We start from the raw sequence: 20,799 nt of genomic DNA on the forward strand, positions 1-20,799 counted from the left end.
ACAGTGTGTGAAATCAGCTCCCCCGACACCGTTTCAAGGTCAGAATTGGGGAGAGTTGGCGCGAAACTGACAATATGACAATCACGTCGACTTTAGGCATTGATTGGCGAACATTTTTGCTTTTAGAGGTGGTTAAATAATGAAGTGTATGTAAAGAATTTCACCTTTCAACAGCTTTTGTCAAGAAATACATCTACAATAAAAGATTGAGTTAACCTTCTAAACCTTCTAGAGATCGTTTAAACCCTCAAATCACGAAAACTGGCTCGTTTACTTCTGTAATAACCTTAAAAGAAAACCTAGAAAGCAAAATGCACAAGCCTCTGTTTCATATCAGTTCAGCCCCATGAATTGCCCCTGCTCTGTCTAAAATCAGACTTACTGCATACTATGTGTGTCTGAGTCACAAAGAACTCCACTTTTGCAGATTCATATGTCTCAGATGCTTCTCAAAAGTATGAATTTAATCTAAAACTAATAAAGAAAGAAAGAAATCAAGTCTGTTGACTGTTCATCATAAGCTAACAAACTTTGAAAAGTAACGCCAGCTAGGGTTTAATAGCACAATGATTTCACATCCATCTTGTGGACGTCAGACAAAAGAAGTAAGTGAATGTTACTTTTCCAACAAAAGCCTAAGTCGTAAATGATTTCTGAGATGTGTTTTGAGACTCAGTGAATAACGTTCATATACATTCCTTTCTCTAAAGGAGTGATGGGTAGACTGCAACACATAAATCGGTCTATACTAATATTACTTGTATATAATGTGCCTTTGTCCCTTTTGTTTTGTCTCATTGTCCCATTGCATCCTGGGATAGGCTCCAGTATCTTGTGGCCCTGACCACGAATAAGCCCATTTAAGAGAAAAAAAATGGATGGCATGGTTGGATAACATTATTCAAATGATCTGTTGTTCACTGAGAGGCATATGTTTTAGGTGTTGCACAATGGCTTTTTAATGGTTCAACCAGTAAGAGCTAACATACAATAAAGCACAAATGAAGACAGCGCTGTCCTGCAGGGTTCCCACGGTAACATCCAACCTCTTTGAGTGCTGATTGGCCATCTGGTATTGTTTTGTGTCACTTCCTATTAAGCTCATTGATCCTCCCTCCCTGTCTGCGGCATGTGGTTGATCATCGTGGATCAGTGTGTGTGCCTGTAATATGAATATGGTATAATGGTATGATTACAGTACATGATGGTCTCTGTCTGCGTGTTCGCTGATGCGGGCCCTCCAGCTACGCTTATACTGACTGCGGCCGTGATTAGGCTGTTTATGTAGAGTTTGCACTAAAGGAAGAGCAGAAAGGTCTTTAAAAGGAATACATGATGTCACTGGGTCACCGCAAAGGACAGTGGTGCTGAGGCATCTTCCAGGAACATATAGGCTCAGTAATACAGTATATATATATATATATATATATATATACTGTATACCCAAAGAGACTCACTGTATGATGCACACACATATTTCAGTACTACTGTGAGGCTTTCAGGCATATTTTTTATTGAAGTATCAACCATAAACATGGCAAAGGTACTTGTTTTCCCCAATCACTCGCCCAAACTTATATTTCAACATAAAACTGAAATATAGTTCTTTCAGCACAAATGGAGCCAATGTTTTCATGGTTTTTGGCAATGGCAGGTGGTGGAAGGAGTAAAAGATGGAAAAGTCACTTTCACCATTTTATCTTGGCCTCTTAAGGGGCCAGTATACTCTTTTAGGACTGTAATTCGTACGGGCGAATAGCTTTGGAAGCCCCCCTTACTCCACACCTTTCTGATGGCAGATAAGGGGGCCTGTGTACGGCCGTTTCTGTAACTTTCCCAACCCGACAAGCTGACATTTACATCCACTTCACGCTGTGATTGGCCAGTTGTGCGGAGGTGAGAAAGGAGCCAGGGTTTTAACTTCTCTCTAGCTCTTTTTTTTTTTTTCATTCCTCACACAATTATGTCTGTCTATTTTCACATGAGCATGAAAAATGAAACAGTAGGAATGTCTTCCATGAGAGACTGTCTGAAAACATGTGCCATTATCCCGGTATTTAAACAATATCACGTCTCCCTAAAACCCCACTGTGACTGCCAACTTCTCACTCCACCTTCAAGTGTAGCTATTCATTTCTAACACTTCTTAGTAAGTATGACATGTCTTCTTGTTTGTTGTACCTCTGAGGCCAGTCGTAGCGACTAAGTTTTCTTAAGTAATGGTTGAAGAACTACAGGCAGGATTGAGCTAACTTTAAATGTATTTTCTCCAGCTCAGTGTGTGCCGCTGGACATGAGAACCACAGTGTGGATTACGGCTTGCTTCACAAAGTGGCATGGTGAAGTTAATCCGTTGGTCCTCACAAAATAGGTGGAGCTACAAGCTTAGATTCAGTGACTACTCATAGGACTTGCTCCAAAACTATTATTAGCTTGGTTACTGACAGTCAGCAAGCTAACTGGCTCTCTCCTTAACGGGTTCACACACCTTATTCAAGACACATATTTGTATCATTGACTCAGGTCTGCAAGTCACGTCTCTTCTTTACAGCAGTTTATCAGCCGGCAGCTTACTCTGCTCCAGCTCTGCACTCCCTCAAAAATCAACACCTTCAAAAATGTTTTCTATTAGTCAACAGCAGAAATTTGCATGTTCAAAGTTCACCAAAGTTGAATTCAATGCAAAATATCTGCATGGATTTACTTGTACTTACTTGTTTAGCTGTTGTATGTTGCAATAATACAGTAATGTCTGGTGTTTGTAGAAGTCAGGGAAGCAAAAACTCTTTCTGTATGTAGGGTGAGATAAGGAGCATATAAGAGTGTGTTGAGTCCTCACAGTGGGCTTGCCTGAGAGATCACTTGTGCTCCACATACTACATGAAGGCAGAAAGGGGCAGGCTCACTGCAACAGAGCAAGTGAGTCTGTCAGTATGAAAATCAATGAAGTGGTTACAGCATTCTGCACTTGACCACCAGCATAAATGTTCATAGAACTAATGACAACATTTTCCTTCAATCCTAAACTGAAGTCTGAATACATAACTAGTAGGAGATGTCTTCCCCTTTTGGAGAATTTCGCCACCCACCCACCCATCCATGCTGAAAGGTGCTGTAGCCAGTCAGGCCAGCCGTGTGTGTTGCACCGTCAGAGCGAGGAATACGATCCCCCCTCTACCCTCCTGCCCTCACTTCCTCCTCAGTTTCCTACTGGGGCTCATTTATTTACATTAGCGCCAGGCAGAAAGGCATCAGAGGAAGTCTTAAAGTAGAGCCACAATGGCCGATTTAAGCCGCCACCCAAAAGCCAGTTTTTTTTTTTTTTCTGTTGGCTAAGAGGATTTGTGTCTGGTCCATGTATCAGACCTCTCTCTCTCTCTCTCTCTCTCTCTCCCTCTCTCTCTCTCTCTCTCTCTCTCTCTCTCTCTCTCTCTCTCTCTGGGACAAAGTCACCCCTCACACTCGCGCTGAGTAAAAGTAGCGTCTTGCCACTAGCTGCCTGGCTAATGACATTTATCCGTATGGAAATGGAGGAGGAGGAGAAGGCTTTTGATGCAGATTTGGACACACATATACACCTGAGACGGGCAGACGTAAACCGGCTGGCTACTTTCATGGCATGCATGCTCAATGATTCACACATACCCACACACACACACACACACACACAAGTATATGCACACACACACACCCACACACACACACACACCTCCCTTGCAGCGTCTTATCCCCTAACTGGCCACCAGTCAAAATAAGCCTTATTCTCGGGGGTTTATATTTTCTCCTGGCCGGGCTTGGCTAGGCACACTTAGTTAAGATGGCAGCCAAACAATCTCTCCTCTCCTCTCATTTCCACCGTTTCTTCCTTTTTAATGCCTGGATGGATATATCCCCTGTTCCACTGGCATGCAAGGAAGCCAAATTTCTGATTAACTCCTGAGACAAAGTTTCATAGCATCTAGGTCAAAAGCTGCTTCAGAGCGAATTGGGGGGAATGTCAGGCTTTGTTTTCAGACAGATAATTTAACATGTGGCTGAGAGTCAGTCACATCGCGTGTCTTTAAGAAATAAAAATATGTCCAGACCACAAGGTTTGGAGGCTGATCTAAAGAGGAGCACCAAGAGATAGCAGGTAGTTGGTCAAAAACCAAAAGTATTGTGAAACATTAGGAATTTGACCTGATAATGGTTTTAGATGAAATCTGTGGAGATCACTGAAGTAATCGGGGGCCATGAATATCAAAACCATAGTTAAGACATATCAGTCTGAACCCAGAAATTACAACGTGATGGTGGTGGGATGTCTCGTGTGTCATGAAATCACCAGAGTTATTAGGATACATAAGTCTGGAACCATAAATGTCTGTAAAAAAAAAAAAAATTGTGTCAATCCAAAAAGATGTTGAGATATTTTGAGATTTTAGCTGTCAATTCAGTCTGGACCGAAGTGATGGACCAATAGAGGAACTACGTGAAGTATTTTTCCACTATCAGCCTCCAGAAATGCTTTGTCACCAAGTGTGTGGAACTCTACCGGAGGGATGAGCAGCATTCTTCCAGTAGATATTTCCTCATTTGGTGTTTTGGTGGTGAGTGCTGTCTAACATGACGCGACATATCCCTGTGTGTGTGTGTGTGTGTGTTCAGTTCGGTTGAGATCTGTTAACTGTGAAGGCCGTATCGTATGATTCACATCATTTTCATTCTCCATCAAACCATTCCGTTACCCTTCGTGCCCTGTATGGACGCATCTGCATTTGTTATCTTTCTCTACTCATTTATTCAGCTTCTACCAGTAAAGTCACCACATTTCGTAGCATGTTTAGCCTGTATTATTATCAACGGAGTGCTAACGTGGCACGTATTCAAAATGCACGGTTCTAATGGGTGTAATAATGATGTACAGCAAAAATATTTTAGGGTTGTGTGAACCTCAGGCTTTATTTTTCTGCATGAAATGAAAATCATGTGGGGGGAAAAACAAGCATCTGAGACCTGGCTAGCAAAGCTTCGCCTGCAATATTTCCAGGTTTTAGGACAGTTTTACCGCATTTAGACTAATGCACTTCCCATTTCTGAAATTTTTTGAATCCAGCTTGCAACACTTTGAAGCCGGCTGTCATCTTTCCTGCCGTTCTCTTCCACATAGTATTCTTTAAAAATAACATTACAGCTCTTAAAATACTGTCAAAATGTTCAAAAGGCCCCTCTCAACTCTGAAATTTACCTTTAGAGGTTGCACATACACACACTCGTGGTGGAGTGGTGATTGAAAGTCTCTCTTGACGCTCTCGAATTTACCTTTACAGGTCACACACACACACACTCACACTCACACACACTCACACACACACGTACGGTTGTGACTGGCTAGAAGTTTAGCTGGAGTTTGAGAGATTTAATGGGAGGTCGCTGGCATTTCAATAAAACACAGAGATGGTTTATGGTTCACCCTGAGCTCAGTCCGGTCACTTAGGTGCCCTATCTTCTCTGGTTATTAATTCTCCATCCCCAGAATGTGTGTGTGTGTGTGTGTGTACGCCTTCTTGTTGTCTCCCCCCCTCTTCAGCCATGTTGTTGTCTCCTGTACTTGCTCCTCTTCTTCCTCCCTCCTCATGTCTGTCTGAGATGAAGACATACGAGGACACTCCCCGGAGGGTGCAGTGCGGTTGTGGCAGCGCAATAAAGAATCTGGAGGTCAAACGTACACCCCGATATCCTTCACCCCTCTCCCTAGCACTGCACATACACACACAAACACACACACACACACACATGCAGACAGGTCAAATGTACAACGCTAGAGTTGGTTACATAAACCAGATGGCTGCGGCTGGCATGAAGCAGCTACGACATCTAAGAGCTGTGTGTGTGCGTGTGTGTGTGTGTGTGTGCGCGCGTGTGTGTGTGTGTGTGTGTGTTGTAGCCTCTCTCATAGCAAAAACCACTAGGGACCTTGTTTGTTGTCTGCACCCCACAAGGGAAACACTGTCAGCTTTACAACCACACCAGATCACACACACACACACACATATATACACACACACACACGTTAGAGGATACTGTTATAAAAAAGGTCTGTGTCTCAGTGTGTGATGGTGTGTGGATTGAACTTTTCCACCTTCTCTGTGAGTGTGTGTGTGTGTGTGTGTGTCTCAGAGAGTAGTATTATAGGACCTGGGGGGGCTTTCAAAACCTAGCAGATACAACCCAGAACCTGACACTGACTGGCACCATATCACTGATAGGACTCACACACACACACACACACACGTACAGTTATACCACTGGTGCAGCCATCCAAAATGAACCCTTCTGTCCTTTTTTTCTGGGTTATTTCTATTATACTGCATCATTCTAAGATCACAGGAATATTTGTATTATCTATGTGATTAATTGTATAATTTCTACAAAAACACAAAAATAGAATTAAAGGGAGACTCCTTTATTTATCAAGCTGTGTGTTATTCTCATATTTTTGTTGGTCGTGGCATTTGGTCATGATAACATTTTACTAACTACATCTGTTAGATTGAAATTTGGGAAACGCAGAGCCGCATCGCCTTCTAGAGCTTTCCAAAAAAAAAAAAAATCCAACAGAAATATTCTCAAAGCTTGTCTTTTCAGTCTCAACAAAAATAAACACACAAAGCATTTTGTTGGAAAATCCTTCAAATATGAGTAAATATGATTTTGTGCTTGTGGATTGATGCTCAGAAATACTCTCAAAGCCTGTGGTTTTATCACTCTTTGTAAACCTGTAGTAAACACAAGAAATTATACATTTGTAAATGTGTAGAAAAGTTTTGTGGTTGTCAGAAAAAAAAAAAAACAGAAATATCTCACTTGAATATTAAATATTGCTTGATAAAAAAGGACACAGATTAGAAGTAGATAACTTTCAAACTGCCAAAAAGTTACCACTGTGTGACACACGCATTTAAGTGACAGTTAGGAATTATGAAAAAAATTATACTTGTAACTTAAATGTGTGTGCGTATGTGTGTGTGCATGTGTAACTTTAGTGTCATTCACAGTGTGGGACACAGAAGTTCCAGCGTGGGGAGGTTTACACACAGTTCTGCTTTGAATCCACAGTCTGATGCTCACAAAGCACTTCTGTTCCCCCATAGTCTTTGCTGTTCATATCATTTGTGCAGTAACTCATTCTCTATTTTTTTTTTTTTTACTACAATCAAGTTTTATTTCACAGCTTTACAAAGTGTGATATACAATCACAATCTTTGAATAATTTCTCATAATTTCACAGGCTAAAAATCTGATTGACCCCTATTTGATCCCACACAGATCAATTTTCAGGTCAACTTACCTGCTGTGTTCATGCAAACACTCAGGTTTCCACATGCTCTAAAGTGTGAGGTTGCTTCTGATTTGGCTTGTGTCCATGACAGAAATTGTAGCAAACATAATCATTTGTGTTTGCAAGTTTCAGAATTTGCCAAAAATAAAATGACAAGGTACACAATGCGCAGTTTTCATTTACTGCCGCTGTGTGACTCCAGTTGTGGTTAATTCCTCTACAAATAGATCCAAACTCCTTACTTACCCGAAGACTGCAGCTGTTCCTGGAGTTGAGAGACACAGTTCAAGAGCTATGCTGTGCAGTTTGCTACAGATTTCCAGGGACTTTTTAAATGTTTTTTTTTTTTAACTTTTTTTTTTTTTTAGCTCAAGGCAAATGTCTGAGATTATTTCTGTTTTGGTTTTTTTTTTTTTTTTTTTGGAAAGCCTTCCCAGATTAGCATCTCTCCTACTGGAGTGTGCATTTCCCTAAAACTCTACAACAAAATGAGTAAAATGTTATCATGACCAAAAATCACTGGACAAAAAATTGGAAAATAAAATCTGTGTTGACAAATATCTCCTTTAAGACTATGAAGAATATGTCATCTAATCATTGTGTGTAACTATAGCATTTTTTTTCTCTTCTTCTTTTTTTCTCTCCCAGTTTATAGAGACATGCAGACAATGAGCTGGGTCCCGGTAGACCTCATTCTTACAACAGGGGGGACTCCCAAACCTAATATCCACAACACAGAGCCTCCCGCTGTAAAGGTGAGCCTCCATATGAAAACATACACTCTTCAATCATTGCTTTTATAAATATGATACAGGCCAGTCATACGTTAAGCCAGCTGTATATCACATGGAGGGGTCACTGCGTTTTACTGTTGCACTGTAAATCTAGTGCAGCTTTATTTGGGCACTATATTTAGATGAACTGGGGTCAGCTAACATGAGGATGGCATCTGGGATGTCACTGTTTGTGAGGTCAATTTAAACCTACTGTATTTACCGTGTTGTATCTGACCATCATAAAATACTAACTCATTACCATTACAACTGCCTCCTGGCATCATGGTGACCAGTGTGTGTGTGTGCACGTATGTGTGTGTTTGTGTGTACACTAAAGACCTGATGGGTGACGGCATCGTTCAGCATTGCAACATAGCCTCTGGATATGTGTGTGTGCAACCATGAATGTCAAAGATCTTTAAGCCAATCCCCCTCTCCACCCCCCACCCACCATCAGTACACACACACACACACACACACACACACACAGACTCATAAACACCAGGAAGGAGGAATGTCAGTGTGTCAAGCTGAGTGACAGCAACAAGCACATCAATCCGTTTTGACAGGTTGAGCTTATATCACTGCACAGGAAGTGGTACGCACACACCCACCCACACACACACACACACACACATAAACACACAGCAATAAATATATAAAACTTTTCTGTTAATTTTCACTACTACAGTACTGCCCAGTACTATACTATGGAACTACTTGGAATAGTAGTTGTATGGCAACACTATTACTTATAGTGAATTTTGATCATTCTTGTTATCATGAGCATTTGACTACATGTCTGTCATTAAAAATTCATGTATATTACACCATTGATTGCATGCTTGTAATAATATTACATTTGATTCATATTAGTAGACCGCTGGTAGATAAGAGCTGATTACACTGTGGTTAGGTCATTTTTATCTTCCTGCTGAATAGTCTTTTTTTGCAGACTATTCAACATTTTTCCTGACACAAGGTCAGACTGTAGCAGAAGTCTTAATGGGTCCACTCAGTTCCTAGTATTCGAGACCCATGTATCACCATGGGTTTCCGATCCATGAGTCTGTTGCAGGTCCTGGGCAACAGAGCAAGCAACAGATAAAAAAGGTGTTGTGAAACTGAAGAAATGATGAGAGAGAAGTGTTCATGTGTTGCTGTGAAAGCATCACTTTCTGAAAGGTTGTTCTAGGAAAAATGTAAGGGTTTTGGTAGGTTTTCCACAGGTCTGTTTCAGTGAAGAGATCTTCTTCTAGTGGCCACTAGAGCAAAAATAAAAAGGGAGCAATTTAAAGGTGCAACACGTTGCATTTCACCATCAATAAATCAGCACTACATTCATTTTGAGTCATTATTACAACTGTTCTAACAAGCAGTTCACGTTGCTTTTGACACCATCTGCCATCGCTTGTGATTTGGAGGGGATTCTGCAGCAATGCTGGAAAACTTAAAGAGGACGCTGTATTCTCGCATGCAAATGGAGCTAAAAATGGCAGATTGTGGAGAAGTGTAAGACCGAAAATAACATAGAGATAAAGAGTGGGAGGAAACAACATGTGGTCTAATCATGACTTAAAGTGACATCTAAGAGTGCATCTTGCTGTTCAAGCCACAGGATTCCATCAATAGCAGTATTTCTAGGAATAGTGCTTCATTCACAACAGTAACTACCGTGTTTCCACCTTTTTTTTTCGTCCAATCCAGTTTCACTTTCTGTTGTGGCGCCAATTATACATAAACATCTGTATAAAACCAAACTGCTGCCTTCCCATTCCACATCCCTACAGGATGAAGATGAGGAGCTTTTCATAATTGGAAGGATAGCTCTGAACAAGCGCGGCGTTCAATTTATCTTTTTCCCCACTGCTATAGGTTCCTCTGCTCGCTCACCTCGCCTTCTCCTCATCCCTGTCATTTAGGGAACACTAATGTGTTAAATGCGAACAACAAAGACAGGATGTCTTGCCATTTTCTGCTTCCCCACTGTTTCCCACATCGCTGTAGCGGCTAAATTAGACCGAGCCAAACGGAGAAATTAGAGCGCTGAGGCCAGATGTGATATTTGTTTTTCACACTGCGGCGTTAGGTAGATGTTGAAAAGAAAATTAAAAAAAAAGAAATCTAACGAAAATCAAAACTGCTCCCTCATTGGATTTGGGACTCATTTTGATTCACTGACGGTGGCCAGCTAATCATTTGATCCTGTTAGAAGAAGTGAAGTGTTTGTGTGTTTGTGTGTGATTCTGCCAGGAGAGTTAACAGCCGCTGTAAATAGGCCGGGGCTCAGTGTCTTGATTTGTGCACAGTCGCTGCTGTGTGTTGTGTGTGTGTGTGTGTGTGTGTGTGTGTGTGTGTCCTCTCACTAGCCATTTTTTCCCTATAAAAGCAATTTGCCCCATGCTCGGGCTAGGCAATGAGCAGATGCTACCATTGTAAATGATGATGCGAGGGGCCATAATAAAGAGTTGATAAACACAGAATTACTGCTGGGCCGTGAGCACGCAGAGAGGGATGGGGAGGGGGGAGTAAGAAGGAGGAGTGAGCGAGAGGAAAGGAGGGGTGAAAAGAGAAAGATAGATACACACACACACATTCACACTGAGAAGGAATAAACATGTGAAAAGTCAGACGTAAGCTACAATGGTGGTGACACGGGACCTGGTGATACGTTTAACCAGTTTTATGGTTGACACATACAGTATAAACTGGAACTGAATAGAAATGGGTAAGATCTGTTCAATGTCTGCCATTCTCATACACTTTACTGGTCATCAGAACATTGTGTCAAGCAGTATAATCAGTCAGCTCAGTGGATGAAGAAACCAAATGTAGCCTTTCAGACATGATGAAAATGTACCATTTTTGTCTGATTTTTGGATGTGCATGGACATGTGCAACGTGTGTGCTAATGTGTAACAATTGCTATTAAAAAAATCACCATGACCAAACCCACGGTGTAAAAATTGGCTGTTGTGTCCCTACCAATCCCCTACCTTATGCACTGATTATGTATGTTCTCTATCTCCTTCATGTGCCCATTAAAGAACTACTCCACTGATTTTACACATAAGGACCAGCGTACTTGTCATGACGGTGCTACTCAGCCAGTGGAAACCAGTGTAATGTCTTCTGTGGCTCTGGAGGAGCCAAAGAAGAATAGATCTCTGATGATCATCAGGGTTATGTTGGGCTTGAGAAACAGAAAGATGTAGGTGAGGAGCAGGGAGAGTCTAAGAAAGACTGGGACATTGGTTGCATTAGTAGGATCCACAATCTGCACTGAAAGTTAGGATATCTTGGCCTTTTAGAATCTGCATCTTGAGAGTCACCTAACTTTATGGGAGTGCAATACTAAATTGATGGTGTACCCCATGGAGTCCAGTGCACACAGTAGACTTAATGGAAGCTTCATTACAAAATATGCCCAGAGACACAGTGAGCAACCAGTGTTCCTATACTGGAATAATGCTGCCTGGCCCCAAGTTTACCATGAAAGCTTTGGAAACCAATGACAGCCTGTGGCAAAATTCTGACAGTGTCAAAAATTTAGGACCAAATTCTCACAGTGCGACTACTGCAGTGAGCCATGTCGATGAAACAGTCAAGCCATCAGCTGTGACCGCTGTGTCTTGCTGGTAATTCAGCCTTTGCCAGCCTGATATATACAGTAGATTTGCAACATACATATGAGCTCATACTGGCCGTTTATTCTAAATGTCAGTGGTCTACCTCCAACATGATGGAAGTAAAACCATTTGTATGATTACATTATAATGAATAATACTTACTTCTACAGTGAATTTCACATAAAGATGGATTATTGAAACGTTTTGTTAGTGTCATACTTGTACAATTTATACACACCATGAAAAGACACAACAGGAAGAGCATACTCTTGAGTTTTAAAATGGTCGAATACCACATAGTTGCACATATTAGTCACAGTATATTGGCTATCAGCAGCTTTAATTCAAATGTATTGGATCTAATACGCATTATTGGCCTTGATAATCCAACTCTTCTTCCTATCACATGTCTGTCCCAGTCTTTCCTGTTTTTTTTCTTTTTTTCCCGTGGCTAGAGGACTGTTTTGATGCCACTGTGCACCAAGTGCCTTATAAATGCTGTGACCCCTGACTCATAGGGGACCTATAAGTGTGTGTGTGAGAGCGAAGCTATGTCCCCGGGATGTTAGTCAAAGGGCTGCGATGTGAGCCCTTTGAAGAGCCTGTTCACCATGTAGTGTATTTTTCTTCTCCCATCGCCAAAACATCTCCCATTCCACCCGGCGTTTGATGTTTGTTGGACATTTTGCTCAACAAAAAAACAACAGCACACACGCACGCTTTCAACAAACACACACACACACTGAAAGTGCGAGCGCTTTTGCGGACACACACATGCATTCTTGAAAACCTCCTTAGAGAGGAGTAAGAAAAAGACTGAGAGAAGAGAGAAGAGAGGGAAGGCGAGGGGAGGAAGAGAGAATGAAAGATGAGGACAGAGAGCAAATGCGATGAAGATTAGGAGGGAGAGAGAAAGACGGATAGCTAGAGAGAGAAAGAGAGAGAGAGAGAGAGAGAGAATCTCCTCCCTTCGGCAGCAGTGCTGGTGTCTCTTTCATGTCTTCCATGCTTGGATCTGAGGCTGTGTCTCCCAGCTGGGCCTGGTGTGCATGTGTGCAGCTAAGTGCTGGCTAATTTCCCCTCGGATCTCCCAGCCGTAGCCTCTGATTTCCCCCAACCACCCCACCAACACCACTACCTCCATTCCCTCTGTCTTTGTGAAGGGGGGCTTGGCAGAGGGGAGTTGGGGCAGTGATGGCCAGTGAGGAACAGAGTCTACACAATAGTACTCTACAATGAGATAAAGACTGTGTTATGTTACCAGAAAGCCAAAAAAAGAACCACACCACCAACCTCCTGCTGGACCTGCTGCAGTTACATTTAATATTTGTGGTAATTACACGATGCTTATGTAAGGAGTTATTGATCAGGAATCAATATGACAGGAACTCAAAAGTGTGATAAAAACATAAGATTTAAGAATTCTAAACTAAACCTTAAATGTATTTTTCAAATCACAGCAACTAAATTTGATATTTTTCTCAGAATGCGTAACAAGGCACTGTGTCCTTCAAACAGCAGGTGGCGCCAAAGTGCAACTGCATGTGTGGATTTTTAAGTTGAAGAACTCATTGCGGGTGGAACTTTGTTGTGGCGCTTTTCTATTGCTCAGTTCAAAGATTTGTCAATCCCTTCCAGTCAGCTTCTTCTGAGAGTGCACATAAGAAGAGAGCCACAGTAATTGCTTTTTCATTTGTGACCCTAAATATCTTTTGCATTTTAAATCAACAAACTTTCAACCATAGGAACTCTCTTCCAATATAACTTTCAACAGAATCCCTCATTGTACAGATGGTGAACTGTTTCTGACTAACAACTTGTTGATGGTTTGCACTGAAACTATCGCAAACGCCAGGAAGAACATTAACTGTTTCATGCTACTACTAATAAAGGTAACTGATTCTGGTATTATTACAATTTATTGTATTATTATTATTTATGCCTGAGAGATGCACATGAACTAGCTTAAACATAAATGTGGTGTAAAATAACCTATAGCACTTACAAGTGTTGAAAGATTTAATGAAAAAGGTGTAGTGTGGTGGCGTTAGAAGCAAACCCCCAAAATGGTGAAGTCTGCAGTTCTGACTTTGCACACACTTTATATAGATTTGACTACGTGTAACCACTGGTAGGGACAAACCCTCAGAATGACTACTCGACTCTGCAGTTCCCCTCAGCTCTACACAGCTTTTTGACAGTCTTTTAGAGTCAGCTCACTGTTTTGCTTTCATCACCCGCAGCTATCGTTTTGGTTCAGTCAAGTGAACATAATGGAGCAGCTAAAGAGCCAGATATTTCTCTTAGGAATTGGTTTGAACCAAAACAGAGCTAAAGGAAGAGCGAGTATTGGACTCAAATGTATCAGGTGGACACAAACACGACTCCATGAATACTAATGATGCTAATGTTGCTCTGTGTCTACTGGATTTGTAAATAGGCAACTGTTTGCCATGCCAAGAACTTTATGGTTAGGTTTACATTCCACTGCCCCCAAGTGCCAAAAAACAAGACAAGGTTCAAACCTAGTATATGGCTGGACCGTGTATGGTCAATGTGCGAAATTGTGGCCAATTTGTTACAAGGATAGTCAGTGATTGTGTCTATAATGAGAATTCTTGGATATTAAATGTTCATCTGCAATTTTCTGCAGTGGTCCCAGTAGAATTTGTTGTTAAAGTGTACTGAAGTAGCATATCACGTGACATGGTTAAGCTACAGTTGGGTAAAAAAAAAAAGGGTGCAAATGCAGCTGCAAGTTACAATACTTTCCTCTCATATCTTGGGATGTGTAGGAATATTACTACTTTTAATTAAAATAACCTCATCTGGGCACCACCTCCTTAAGGATTATGTCCAGAGTAAACATTAAACCCTGATTTCGGTTCTCAGTTTGATAAATTGATCAGTCTTATAACCATAAGCTCTTTTCAAAGCAGTGACCTCTATTTTTCTTTGTTCAAAGAAATCACAACGACAACTTCTTAGGATACATGAAGATATTTATTAATAGCTAAACATCTTGAGGATACATGATAAAGCACAAGATCATTTAAAAAAGAATAACAATGCCTTTAAATGTTAATGAAAGTAAAATAAAGAAAATTGTTGTGAAATAGTGGCTCGAAGTGTGTGACTCAAGGCTAACATATTTAAACAGGAAATGCTAAAGGGATTGTCTCTAAAGAAATGATTTGACATCAACCCTTGATCACAAAGCCATGTTAGGCCTTATGGGTGGTGAAGATTCGTCGTAGTTGATGTCATCTCAGCAGGTCCGCCGTTGTTTGGCTTGAGCGGTAGTTAGCAGGGGTGTAGAGTCACCAGTGATGTTTGGTAGTTGCACAGCCCGGATTGAATCTTGGGCTGTGGGCTGTGCCTCTTTGTGGAGGCAGTGGTGTTGCCACTGGTGAAGAGGAGTCAAGCCTTGTTTCAGGCTGCTGTGAAAGAGTCTCTGTTGGCTTAACTCCTGGTTGGCTGACTGCAAGCATGCCGAGATCCAGTTTTAAGTGCTGCTTTCTTCTTCAGAGCGATGTTTCAGTTTGAGATTAGGGTTCAGGCTTTGGCTGGCTTTTTCTAATCTTAATTTTATGCTGAATAAAGTTTCCTGACTATACTCAAATCTTTATTCGGTAGCGATGTAAACTTCAAAAATGAAATACTATACATGGAAACACAAGACTTAATGTTACAAATAAAATAAAAACAACTGAACTTGTTTCAATAAAAGGTATATAGTCAAAAAACTAAGAAAAGAGGCGTCTTAATAGAAGAATTATGTGTTGGCTCATGAGTTTCTGGAGACCAGCTCAACTGAGCTCAGTCAAAACTTTGTATTTATAATTCTGGGTATGTTTTGGATGTTTTTGTGCCAAATTAGTGATGAATATTCAATTTCTTTGTTCTGGGGAACTCCTAAGGTGTGGCAGACTTTGACTTGAGATAGTAAATTATGTATGGATTGTCTGGATACTTCATGTCACATTGTAAATGTCTATTGTAAAACTATTCAGAAAAACAGTTCAGCATTGTACATTAATTTCACAATAATTCAATCCTCCCTACCAACATACCAAACATTAACATTCATATTAAAGCTTCTCATGATGTTTAGACATTCAACCATCATTCGACCTCTCAAACCATCTACACATCTCAAACCACCTACACTGAAATAAAAGTTTAACACTATGGTGAATGAAATAAAGTTAAAGCAACAATTACGTGACTAGATAAACTTTCAGAAACATTATTTCAAATATAAATTCAACATGACTATTACTTAATAATATAAAAACATTCAAATATGACTATTGTTTCCTAAGAAGAGAAAACATTCAACCTGAAATTCTTCACACATTATATTTTACATATAATTTCTATTACTTCAGTAACTTCATTCTTTCAATACAACTGCTTACCTAATTTAACTATTAAAATGTGATTGTCTATAATTATAAGGTTAATAAAAGCCAGCAAGTTAAAAAAAAAGTTAAACACTTAGGTGACTTTAAAAATACCATTGCATAGTTACGATATAAACATTCATTAACTTTTAAAAGGAGAAAATTCTATTTGAAGTTCTAATCTTATCACTAGAGGGCAGTATTGTCACATGTAGTAAAAATGTAATAAAATCAAAATTAATATCTCCTCAACAGATTGCCACGCAGCTACCAAAGTTCTACCAGTCTTCATGTATTTCTATAACAAACAACTTTACATGGTTTACATAATGATTAGATATTTGATTCACACAAATTCAGATTTGGCTCAGATTTGTAATGAGGCTCAATGAACATCCGACAGGAATGTTAGAGTTTTATGACCCCAAAGGTCATTTATGCTTTTAGTTCAGGCCATAATTTAGTTATTGGTCAGAAATGGTCTCTCAGGAGGTCTGTTCAATCTCCATTTTGTCACAGTGTTTGAATTTGGTCAGTGTCATGTTGTCAGACCCCCCACTTGACAAAGAGGTTAGTTCAGGGGTCCAGGGTGAGGCACTTAGCCATGTCTCTGTGCACTTCACTCACCTCCTCAATTTGAAATTAAAGAAAGGTTGTTTATCCCATGAAATTAAGGACAATGCCCCAATGTGTCCTACAGATGTTTGATTTGAAAGAGAACTTCTTTTAATTATAATTATAACTATTCTAATTATCTGTTAACTCCCCCTGCTCTTTCGTCTGTTCATCTGCGATGTCTGTAAACATATGGTCTCATCCATACCAGTGGTGGCTGGTGACTCAAAAAATTGGGGAGAATAGGAGGAAAACCAACACATAGCATCATGTTATTTTACACTCATTGGCTACTTATCACTACTTTCTTATGTTCAAGTTACGTTTTGTTCTTATGTTCAAATGCAGGGCTGTGCAGAGACCTTTAGAGGGGCAGGTGCTCAAAGTTAAAAAGGGGCACATGGAACAAGATTTTAGAACACCATACACCAACATAATTTTTGCATAACCTGTTGATTTATAGTAACCCATATTCAAACAGAATGTAACATGGAATCTTACAACAAACTGTGTCAAACTGGGGGGCAATTCTACATGCCATTCACTGAATGGGGTATAAAACAATTCGCTTTCAGAAACAAAAATCCCTGAGTGGTGACATTTAGCATTTATTGTTTCTAAACAAAGAAGCGCTCATTAAAACCCTTGAATAGTTCAGAATGAGTCATTTTACCAACAAAGTTAAACAAAGCTTACTTCAAGATTAATGTTCTCATTAAAAACAGACAACATATCACATGATTTACATGTGTTTCTTATATATTTCCTTAGTATACAGAAATAAAGTACCATGAAGCTTATAATCTGATACAGGTATAGATCAGTGCCGAATACTAATCACGCTAAAAGCATTCACAGATCTAAAAGTGTAGGTTCACATCAAAAAGTATTAATGCATGTATCAAATACATGAGTTACACACTCTTATCTATGTGCATGATATACAAAAAACCAACATTTTAACACTGTTGTTCTTCTAGTAACTTTTAGTATTTAAAAAGTCTTAAAAAGTTTATTACTCAATACATGGCTCAGCTTAAAAACGAACAAGAATGAAAAAATACTCACAACAAGCAGCCAGACCTCCTGCACACTCATTCACAAATCACACGACATCAACAGGTGACTGAACATCCACTCAATAAAAAACTGGATAAATTCCAAATGAATCAGATTCTTTCCATGTGAATCCAGACAGCTCACTGTAACTCTTCAACAGCCTCAGAGAGGCTGTCAGTTAGTGAGTCAGTCGGTGAGTCAGTGACAGACAGACATTCAGGGTTATAGGGCTGGTCCGTGGCTGGTCCAGCCAAAAAAAATAAAGGCCGCTTTAAATATTATAGGAGGCTAACTTCTGCTGAAATGCTAGCTAGCTGAAATATAGCAACATTACATGGGACATTTTGGGTCTGGAATCCTTTTGGCTTGTCATGTTCTCAAGGGCCCCAGCGTTTCAAAAGCTTTTACAGTTCCTAACAAGGAAACTGCACAGAATGACAGAATATGTCATTTTCCAGTCCTGTAAACCAGAGTTGCTCCACCTTTATTTCTAACCCATGGTGCCTCTGGTAGGTTTCCAAATTGTCTTGACCAAAGAAATTAAGAGGATCCATTCTCTCTCAAAGAGAGACACATTTAATGTGTTGAAATTGATATTAAGACTATGATAACTATAATATATAAGAGTACATTTTTTGCTACCTCACATAACTCCAAGTTGACAATTTGAGCTGTAACCTGTGTGGACACTCTGGAGTCAGGAGGGCTGAAAAGCCAGTCAGTGCTTATTCTTATGTGTGTGTGTCATTTATAGATACATCTGTGGTTCAAATGTATCATATATATATATTTTTATAATAAAAATTCCCCCTCTCACCCCCCCCCAAGCTCGGGTCCTCTACCAGAGGCCTGGGAGTTTGTATATATATATATATATATAGATATGCAGGTCTTGTATTAGTTTGCAGTGTAATTTATATAGATGCTCATATTTTATATTTTATTCTCCATTATTACACAGCTTTGTTGAATACTCGATTCTGATTGGTCGGGGGTTCATTTCACAATAATGACCCGCTTGCTGTACATTATCCCTTACTTGGCATATTATTATACACATTAGTAGACTCTCAACTAGATGTTACAGATTGCTTTATTCATTCCTTGCACATCAAACAGAAATGACACACAGTCATGTTGTGGGAAGATGACAAGGAGAGAGAGGAAAGACAAAGAGTGGGAGGGTGGAAGAAATAATAAAAGAGAGACAACAAATCTGAATGATGCTTCTAGCTAAGGCTGAGTTTAGAAGCAGAACACATTCCAATGCAAATAACAAAATGGCCGCCTTTCATCAATGCTTTCTTCATTTTGAAAGGAAAAAGGAGAAGAAAGTGATGAGACATACCGTATGTCTAAATCTGCGCTTGCAGCGAGCCTTTTGATATGGCAGGAAATGTCCTGGGGTTGGATGATAGACAATGTGTGCGATACGCTATGCATTCTCAAATCTGACTCTTCTGCCTGTTTGTTTTATTTTTATCTCAGTTTTTAGTCACAATACAACTTAAGGACATTTTTCCACACAAACAAAATGATGTGTAAAATGCATCATTTCTGCACACGTCCTTTTATGCAAAATATGGAAAGCATGTTGAATGGTGAAATTAAGCACAAAAATCAGATTGACTGCAGCTACTGTATACTAAGACACTACTGATGAGCATAGGCAGACAATTAATGCATGTATGCAAAACTGCTGCCACGAGTTCTGAATATAGAAATTGAATAGATTTGATGAATGCATTCATCCAGTGTACATTTTCTCAGACAGTACATCCTGTGTATACAGTAAATAGCATTCTGTAGAGCTGCTAGTGTGGAAACAATGCACAAGACCTGAACTTTATCTGATCCAAGCCCTTGTGTGTGTGATTGTTTTTAGAATTAGTGTGTATCAATGAACTGCTGAACATTTGAAACTTGGCTGTCAACTACCAAACAGCCGATCATTCACATACTGTGTAATCAGAAAATCAAACCCAGAAATTAAACATTGACCAAACTCAGTTATTAAAAAGATGATGATCATTGTTGAGTTATGTGCACTTAAAAAGGCAGCAGTTTGTCAGGAAGTGGTTCCAACAGCACATACAGACATCAAATCAAAGCAAATGCTATTATTATTACTATTATCATTATTATCATCACTAGTAGTCTTAACAGAAAGGGCCTACAATACATCAGATTTTGTGAATTCTATTCATTGATATTATTAAAATAAAATCTAAATGTTTCCAAGTCTAAATGAACCTTCCCAACTCCACTTCAATGTGGTCTACAATGGAAAAAGTCAAACATTATCAGGATGTAATATTAATGGGTTTCTGGGTGAAAAAATGTCAGGTATTTCAGCTTTAGTTTTTTGTAAGCTGGTGTTTGTACTTGAGGTTTTGGTAGCGATGCTGGAATGAGTTTTGAAGTGGAGGGACATCCAGCTTTGCATAATCCTGACATAGTCATGATTGGACCAATGCTATTTCAGCCATAAGTCCAATGTAGCCTATCTCATCTTGTAAATGGTCATATAGTTTAGTAATTAATGTTACACAACAGTGTTTGCATTGCAGTGTGTCTCAAGAATAAAACATGAGACGCTACTTGAAAAGAAATTTGGAAAAGAGTCTATAATGAGCCCTGGTAACCCAACATGTCATTCATAAAAAGGTAGAATATTGAGTTATAACTGACCAATCTGATGTGTGTAGAGGTGTGTGTGGTTATTCTGCAAAACCTGGTGTCATTTTCAGCCAATTTAATGAAGCTAAAGATGGTGAACAGCTGTGCGTAATGACACTGCGCTCTGGTCTAGCACTTCTCAGCGGCTGTGGATTTATCAACATATCAGTCCTGCTGCCTTCAGATACTGCAGAGATTTAATGAACTAAAGGAGAAGCTTTTCATATAGTATAAAGCAGCTGTTGACAACAGATACTGTAAGAATCACACACATTCATTTATAAATCAATACAGATGCTTTAACCACATTAAAC

General features: G+C 39.7%; 1 long non-coding RNA gene across 4 annotated transcripts in view; it reads left to right on the forward strand.

The window, feature by feature from the left end:
• The window catches only part of LOC122997028, a 167,485-nt gene that overhangs the window by 79,907 nt on the left and 66,779 nt on the right, over positions 1-20,799 (forward strand). For all 4 annotated transcript variants that reach the window (XR_006407136.1, XR_006407133.1, XR_006407135.1 and 1 more), the window contains one exon: positions 7,970-8,076. This is a non-coding gene — a long non-coding RNA (uncharacterized LOC122997028). The remainder of the gene's footprint in view (positions 1-7,969; positions 8,077-20,799) is intronic.

This window comes from Thunnus albacares, chromosome 14 (assembly GCF_914725855.1).
Source record: "Thunnus albacares chromosome 14, fThuAlb1.1, whole genome shotgun sequence".
In the NCBI taxonomy this organism is placed as follows: Eukaryota; Metazoa; Chordata; class Actinopteri; order Scombriformes; family Scombridae; genus Thunnus; species Thunnus albacares.